Here is a 7,903-nt window from a genome sequence, read left to right as displayed (position 1 = left end):
CGACATAACTGGACCATCCATTTGAGATGACATTGATCAATTCAATAATGAGAAAAGTAGTCAGATGTAAACGTCACGCATGTAGAGACGTACAGAGAAATGAAAGCCTACACAAGCTCACATTTCCACATCTATAGAAAACACATTTTTAAATGTTTGAATTATAATTTAGGGACATTTTGCAAGCACTGATAAGAACTACTAAAATTACGCTCTCTTCATCTGAGTTTTTTATTTTGCCAGCAAGTCACTGCACTTGAAATGATGACTATGAGGAAATTAATTGTGCAGCTGGGTTACTTTCAAAAGGCTTAGAGTACTTTGAGGGGGAGAAATGCAATCAGTCATCATTGGCCATAAATGTCATTGCAGAGTGAAGAGAGACTGCTGCATTTGTGCTGACACTGTAAAATTGTTTAACAGAGCGCAGCCTGGTTTTACAGTTATATTTTCTGCAATGAGCATTTCCATTAAGGAAATGTCTACTCTGAGTCTACACCTCAACTGAGGTGCTTAATGTGTGTGTTTGTAATGTATGTTTATGTACATACATGTGTACATGTATGCCCAACCATTGTCGTTAAGGTTAGACAAGTGCCATGAAACCAATTTATTTAATAAACCATAACTCATTGTGTCACCAGCGCATGCAGACACATTTTGGGCAGCAGGGGTTCAAGCAAAAAAAGGAGGCCCAAAAGTCAATGAATAATTATTTATTTTAAATTTTAACAAAACATTAAATATATTAACACAACTCTGAATAGCTTGCCAATTTATTTCCCTAACGCAATTGTTTAATAGATTTAATAAACTATAATACCCAACAAAATAGTCAGTTCATACAGGTTTTTTTAGTCATTATTTTTAAGTATTCATCAGGTTAATCACAAACAGCAAAGGAAACTCTGCTACAATGTGCTTTTTTTAGTATATTTAGAATAAATATTTTATAATAATCAGAACAGAAAGTACAGAACATTAATATGTAGGGGCCATGATGCCTCAGATAAACCTTAGCTAACTTATTACATAAGCTAGTAGCTCATGCATGTTAGCAAGACAGAAGTTACTTATTTGTTTAGTATTTTGGCGGATTAGCTGTAAAGTTGAGGCACTGGCTTAGTCTTTTGTTCATCACTTCTCACCTCACCTGGAATCACGGACCAATCACTGAACTGTGAAACAGTCTCATAGGTGGTGTTACCTTTAAAATACAGATCCTGATTAATTTGATTAATTTATCTGGTATCTTTGAAAGGAACGAAGGAAGGGTGACTGACTTGTTCAACCAGCAGGTATAACAACAAATAGAAATAATCACAAATAACTACTATTTATAATAGAATTTATGTAACTTACAGATTATCAATTGTCAATCAATAGTTCTTCAATCAATAAACATTCACTTGTTACAAACTACAACAAAATCAAAACAGCAAACATGTGGTGAGCATGTGTGAGTGTGTGAGGAGGGGGGGGCTAGGTCATGTAATCACTTAAAATTGTGCTAAAACTGACATTTTGTGCTCGGGTTTTTCGTTTTTTTTAATTTGAAATCTGTAGCTACAGGTTTTTGTCTGCTCGATAAGACACTTGTATTACACTTGTGCACTTCATTTCTATTTGAAAAACTTAGTTGAGTTTTTCAAATAGAAATCATTTAATGATAACTATTTTTGGAGGAACTCTTCAGACTTCTTCACATCTTTCTCTCATGTCCAACTTTAAAAATACATAATGGCGTGTTCACTACATATGATTCAAAATAATCGACAGAAAAAAAGCCATAGTAGGGTTATGTTTTTGCAGGTAATTATCTGTAAAACTATTGTTATGGTTTAGTGTTAAATACATTTCTGCATTCAGGTGTGTCTGCATGCAAGGGTTAGGGCTCCCGTCACCTACTGCAGTTTCTTTTATCAATTTAAACCCTATAATAATCAATTACCTTTATTTCAAGTCGTGAGACATTGAGGTTGCACTCATTTACAGTGACGACGAGCAAGAGAAACAGTAATCACATAAACAAGCATAATTATAATGATTGAGGATTACACCCAGATAAAATGGTTCAAGGGATATCAATAGTGTCTTTGTAGTGAGGCAACCTAAAGAAGGGCTTTGACATTATAATGTATATCTTTACAAAATGTTTGCGTGCACTTGACAGACCGAGTTAAATCCTTCATGTTATGGTTAAAACAAACAAATGTTTGTACAATAAGATCTCTTGCTTTATTACATGCTTTTCACACATGACACATTTTCCTTGTACTTAAGTGTTCATTTTTATTTTTTAGACTCTATACCAATGACAGGCAATTTAAACACATTTTGTGCAGCTTTTGCTTTGCCTGCCTAGACTAGCGATGGGTAGCCTAGACTGGGTCAGTGTTGACTTTACTGATCCTCAGGAGGGACATTTTTTCACTATGTTGGTAAATGACAAATTACGCATAGGAAATACACATATGTACAAACGGAACCTATACAAGCAAAAATTAAGAGATGCCAATGAAGCACACCCGAGCAGTTGGGGGTTTGGTGCCTTGTTAAGGGCACCAGGCTCCCAAGGAGGAGCCTAGGACGTGAACTAGCTACCAGTCCACACGCTGTACTTGGTCCGTACGGGGACTTGAACCGGCAGTTCCCGAGCCAAGTCCCTACGGACTGAGCTACTGCTGCCTCTCTTGCAAGTCCCCATCGTTCCACACACACACACACACACACACACACACACACACACACCATTTAGATTCCCATTATCACAGATTCCTCTTCTCATTACTCAAACTAGTTCTCGTAACTACTGAGCCATGAACCAAAATTAATTCATTATCTTGTCTTCACCACAAGATTGCTATCTTAGCTGGATTGAGTCCTCGTTTCAAACTCAAACATTTGACGTTTTCTTTATTTCTGACAAATATATGCTAGATTAATTAGAATAACTTGAACTGAAAACAGAAGAACAGAGCACAATATAACCGCTCAAGTGAATACAGCAAAGAAGAATAAGACTACAGACGGTCACAGTATCACTGAGGCAATTTTATTGAGACAGCAAAAGTGTGACCGGGGGGGGTCCCATCTACAGCAGGTTGTCAGTTTCAGAAACCTGTGCCTAGCGGCTTTGAACACTGTGTGCTGCCATGCTCGGCTTGTTCTTTTACTCGTCTTCACTCCACCCCTCCCACCACCTATTTTACTTGTGCTTCAATGCATTTCACATCTAAGGGGAAACAAACAAGCAATGTCATTCCTCTATTATTTGCCAGGAAGCCCACTACTCAAGACTTGACACTTGCTTAATGAGAAGTAGATGTACATGCAGCCCCTTTTCAGATGGGAGTTCTATTAAATGATCTGCAGCAACAGCTTAAGAAGTTTTATGAGTCTGATGGATAAGGAGAAAAAAAAAAAAAAAAAAATGTATAGACATTTACTCCAGTAAAATGGCAAATATGTCCTCTGCAGCTGCCTTTTATGTGCTTTTAAAATACTATTGTGTTGACAATCCATTTTTAAAAATGTGGAAGAATTGGATCAGTTTTACATCTCCTAGCAGTTACCTCATTGGCTCCTTGGATGAGCATGCAAGCTGCCCTCTTTTCTAACCTCCAAATTGTGGGAAACAACTTCTCACAAGCAAATCTGAATTACCTCTACAGATAAAAGTCCACTTTAAAACCAGTCATAGCCTAACACTGAAATTGGGTTCTCTCTCTGTGTTTCTTGGGTGGAACATTCTGCTGCCTTAGTGTGTGTGTGTGGAGAGAGAGAGAGAGAGAGAGAGAGAGAGAGAGAGGAGAGAGAGAGAGAGGAGAGAGAGAGAGAGGAGAAGAGAGAGAGAGGAGAGAGAGAGAGAAGAGAAGGGAGAGAGAAGAGAGAGAGCGAGAGGAGAGATAGAGAGCGAGAGAGAGAGAGATCTGAGAGATAAATGAGTAGAGAGACTCAGGCGGCTCAACATAGACGCTAAAATTAATTGGGAAACTCTGGACTAGAGTGTGATTGTGACTTTGATCAATGACTGGGGAAACTCATTACCAGTGTGGGCCAGTGCGTGAGGCGGACCCTAATTGTGTGCCAGTCGGTAATTCTGTGCTGTAATTGACAGCTGGATGAAGCAGGTGTGCCCAGTGACACAGTAACGGGAGAGAGAGACAAAGGAGAAAGGGACAGAGAGATCACAAGATGGGATGAGGAAACAGGAGTGATAATAGGTTTTCAAAAAAGCAAAGGGAGAGTATTACCTTTCCTTGGCACAGATATTTAAGGCTCTGGAGATGGATCCAAAGGTCCCAAACAGACTTTATTTATCCAAAGAAAAAGCAAAACAAAGTGAAGAGACTGGGAGGATGGAGAAGCCAAAAGGAGACGAAGCAGTGAGAGGAAATAAGCAATGTGGATTGTCTTTGGTGTTATTATATTTGAACTATACCCTTATGAGTTACTAAAATCAGTTACATTTTGGCTAATTTGTGTGGTGGTCCTTGTTCATTGGTTTGTACCACAGGCTGAAAGGTACAATCTGATTAGGGATGCACCAATCGGATCAGTATTGGCTCCAATAATGACCTTAAGGGGATGGGGATCAGCCGTTACATAAGCCATATTAACTTCTTTGTCAATGTAATTATAAAATATAGCGTTTGTGCTTGCAGTTAAATTCATACAATAATGGTGGGCCAATGAGCTCCATCTAGTAAGGTATACAGATTTATACAGATTAAATTTGGGGAAAGAGAGTCAGAACCACCGTAAAAATAGAGGATGTGCCCGTCACCCATTGGTTAGTGGACTGCAGTTTTGAAGTCTTGAGTTTGGCAATTCAGGCATCGCCATCTTGTTTTTTTACAACCGGATGTGACCATTTTTGTTGAGGGTTGAGCTGAGAAGGATGACGTGGCAAAGCCGGTGTTGCATATGGTTGCAATGGCGCTGTGCTAAGCTAAACGCTAAAGAAGTTGCAGATTTTCCAGGTACTGCCACCATTCATTTGCATGTACAGCAGACAGAAAATCAGCAAACTATTTAACTTACCAGTACAAGCACGATCAACATGCAACATGTCATGGCCTGCCTCACTTCATCCTAGCACCTGGCCTGAGCTATCATCTAATGTTACCGGCACCAAAACTGACCGTTTGATTGCGTGAGGACTAGCAACTTGGATGTCGAATAAGTCAAGCTCTGGAATACATTTTAAAAATTTGTATAGATGACAACCAAAAGTTAAGTGCCAGATAAACTGAAGGTAGCTGGTACATCTACGGGTTTGGCAAATCACCTGAAAGCTGTAGGTAACAGCTTAGCCTCGATAAAGTATGATTGCCAGGCCTTTTAAATTATGTAATTTTTATATAATTTATTGGATGTGATTATCTGACTGTTTACAGTAAACAGCTCTGCCAGCTGTCATCAGCAGCGGAGTGCACAGCAGCTGGCTAACCTGCCTGCCAGGCTGACAGACATATCGCATTCAACTAAATTTAAATTAGTTAACTAAACTACATACTCGCTCACCTGCCGACAAAAGTCCGTAGACTGCCCTCGTCTTCAGTCTCCCATCTACCCCCCCTACCCGGTGAAACTTTGAATGTATTCTATTATTTCCCACCAAAGCTTCAAAGCCCCAAAAGTGATATTAGGGACAGCCCTATTGAACAGTTCCCACTTGTGGAGAATCTGCAGCGAGCAGATTCTAAATGCTATCGAGTCAAGATTGTGAGTTGCAAGCCAGTTTCATGAGGTGCTTAGAAAAAGCACAGTCCAAACAAGGCCTGTCTGCTTGCTTGAAGTGATGCACCAATTCACAGTGGCTTTTTTGCCATCTTTTGGCCAGCTCTCTTAGACCAGGGGCAAAGAATGTTGCATTCAATCAAGCACACCATAATTCCTTGCAGTGTGTGAGTGGGGCTGACTCACAGGCTCCTAATGGCTGCTCATAATCAAGCACCATGATTAAGCACTTAGGGAAGTGGGCACACACTGAAAATCCTTTGGAGAGGTCCGTTCCCTTAGAGCTAAGTACACTCATTACCTGGCGACAGCGGGTATGTGGGTGCTTCATTATCTTTTATGACGAGTTCCCTATATTTGCTCATAGGTTTTCTGATTATCAGAGTGAAAAGGCACCCAAAGAGCCCTTGACTGGAACAGTTTGAAGTCTGTATGTGGTAGCAGGAAAGTCTCAAACTGTAGTAATTGCAAGTTTCACGGTCTCATTCCAAGCAAGTAATGGACGTGCAAATTTTTGACAAAAATTATTTCAACCCAAACAGTTTAACATAATACACTTTGAAATTAGGGAAGATTGTATGATGCATAATACACTTTAGAATTGAGAATGGCATGACAACATAAGTTAAGCACAGAAGTCCACCCTGCAGCTTTGACTTTTCAGACACCTTTGTGCACTCATAACATCTTATATAATCTAACTTTAACTACTCCTACAGAAACTTTGGAATTAGTTATTTCTTAAATTCTATTTCAATAAGGTACCATAAATATTGTGATTTTAATAAACAAATTAAGATTTTTGGAGCATAGTTTAGCTAAAGGCCCCGAGACACCAAGGTGACTGTCAGCTGTTGGTCCAAGTTGTGCGACTGTCACCCTAGTTTTGTGCTGTGTGTGGACTACACTGTCGCCACGCATCTGCCTTTGTCAGCTTTTTTTTGGCCGAATCAGCATCACCCACTGGCTGAACAGCAAATCCATCTGATTGGCTGTTCTGTTTGAATATGGTAGGGAGGAAAGCAAAGAAAGAACAGTGAGAACAACACAGAAGGCTCTGCTCATTTTTCATCTCATCAATCCAATTCTCATAAGAGCTGTCAAAACTGAAAAGAAAAAAAAAAAGACATTTGAATGTTCCTTGTAAGAAACATATGTTTGAACGATTGGAATAACTATTTTTGCACATTATGTCATATTATAAAACAATAACATGTCATTTAAAAGATCTCTATATACCTACACATTACAAAATAAACTTACAATATCGTATACCGGGAAATATTACATAAAGACCGTAATACAGTCTCTCTTAAACTATGGACTGCGGACCAGCACTGGGCAGCGGAGCAATGCTTACTGGTTTGCGTGACCTCCCCCCCAAAAATAAAAAACATCCATCCATCCATCCATCCGGGAATGGGCTGGTGTGGGACCGCTGCTTTAGAGTCTGCACCGACGGGACCGTAAAAGTGACGGGGAGGTACGCAGTGTCGTGGCTGTAATCAAAAGGTGTCTCCCTCTGTTCAGGTAACTCCATCGGTGTCACCAGGTCATTTTTCCGGGGCTTCAGCCAAATATTTTAAATGTAGGTAGTTTAAAGTTTAAATATGCATTAATATTGCTACGTTATGTTTATTAGTTCCTGTGATGTGACAGTTACAGTCTATGGTTCAAGCTCAAACACAGAGCTCTGAAGAACCCATCCATCACTTTTTCGAGATGAGCAGCGTGGCTTCAGCAGTCAGTGTAAGGGTCAGGTAATTATAATGACACACTCAGCTGTGTGCATGCTGCGGTAGAAGTGGCGCGCTTGTGCTACATGTATTTCTGTTGTACTTTGGTTTTCCATCTCTGATGGAGAGCAGTATACAGCCACAGGTGCAGGGTTCAAAAGGGTTATACTTAGTGTCATTATTAATACGTGTGTTTTGGGCGTAACATGCAAAAAAACAGTGTTATCTCTCATTCCCTTTAAAAGCCAGGCACGTTTGTCCTTGGTGCCTTGCTATTATGATGGCGGATTTGCACCGTAATATTTTTATTTTTAATCTTTTGCATGTGTGTGTGCTGCTGTGCTATCCCATGTGTGTGTGGAACAAGTATAGTGTGTGCACACTGTGCATAACCCTAGGCATGTTTTATTAATGCGCTGTCA

This window comes from Etheostoma spectabile, chromosome 19 (assembly GCF_008692095.1).
Source record: "Etheostoma spectabile isolate EspeVRDwgs_2016 chromosome 19, UIUC_Espe_1.0, whole genome shotgun sequence".
Classification (NCBI taxonomy): Eukaryota; Metazoa; Chordata; class Actinopteri; order Perciformes; family Percidae; genus Etheostoma; species Etheostoma spectabile.
Note: the sequence above shows the minus strand (reverse complement) of the source record.